The sequence below is a fragment of the Callospermophilus lateralis genome, chromosome 13 (genome assembly GCF_048772815.1).
Source record: "Callospermophilus lateralis isolate mCalLat2 chromosome 13, mCalLat2.hap1, whole genome shotgun sequence".
In the NCBI taxonomy this organism is placed as follows: Eukaryota; Metazoa; Chordata; class Mammalia; order Rodentia; family Sciuridae; genus Callospermophilus; species Callospermophilus lateralis.
This window is the reverse complement of record NC_135317.1, coordinates 102,036,383-102,037,426: the sequence shown is the minus strand read 5'-3', so window position 1 is coordinate 102,037,426 and position 1,044 is coordinate 102,036,383.

Sequence of the window (1,044 nt, the reverse complement as noted above, 5' to 3'; positions counted from 1 at the left end):
TCCTATAGTCAGAATTAAACACATGCTCAGCTGCAGCAAGACAGTGAACCTGGTTTCCAGGTTTCTTGTAGGCACTTTTCCTGTATGTAAATGCCCTTTGCTTCTTGCACTCCTGCAGCATTTACCCCACTTTCCATAGGGAGCTACCCCTCCATAGGATGAATATTCATTTCTATTCATCCTGTGTTTTTCTCCGTGAAACTGGGAGCCCTCCAACCCAGCCCTGGGGAGCTCAGTCTGTGGTGTGCAGTGCATATCTAAGCAGCGATGAAGTCATCCCTTCCTTGTGCTGTTCAACATGGAAAGTCTCCTGCCACGTGTTGGAGTGGGAGCCCACAGCTTCTCTCCTTGCTCGCTACACTTGTTAGGTTGAGGATTTCCCAGCTCATCTTCTTTCGAGAAATTACCCTGCCCAGGAAAATTTGATCTCAACATGTGAAATCTGAGAGGCTGCAATTAATGAGGACATCTTGTTACAATTCAGAAGGACAGGCGACAGGGAGGGCTGCGAGAGCTTCTGGGGTTTCTCATATTCCAGGCTTCAAAACAAACACAGTGAGACGGGCTTTGGGCAGCCTTGCTGTGGTTTATGGCGAGAGTCCCTGGCTTTTTTGCATTTGTTCAGAACTAATTCAGAAAAACATCTGTACTCCATTTAGGTCTCAGGAATAGTCAGCATTGGCCAGGGGTGGGCAGAGAGGCTTCTCTGGCTCTGTTGCTCCCCAGGAGGGGGATTTAGGGTGGAAACACTGTAGGAGCTTCGGTGTTGGACGTGTGCTGTTACTGGAAATTGCAGAGCGTACAAGCTGAAGGGCCCCATAGCTGGAGACCCCACACCTGAAGTGTGGCCTTGCCGTCCTCTCTGGTATGGTCAGAGGCACTTGGCTCAGTGTCTCTGAGCCTCAGTTCCCACCCTGAGGAGTAAGTGGAGAACTGGAGTGTGCCTTTTGGGTCACGGGGCTGAACCTTTTAAGATGGCGATGGTGACATCTCATTATTTCTGTCTATCTGCCTTCTAACTCACTATAGGCTTTCCTGCTTCCT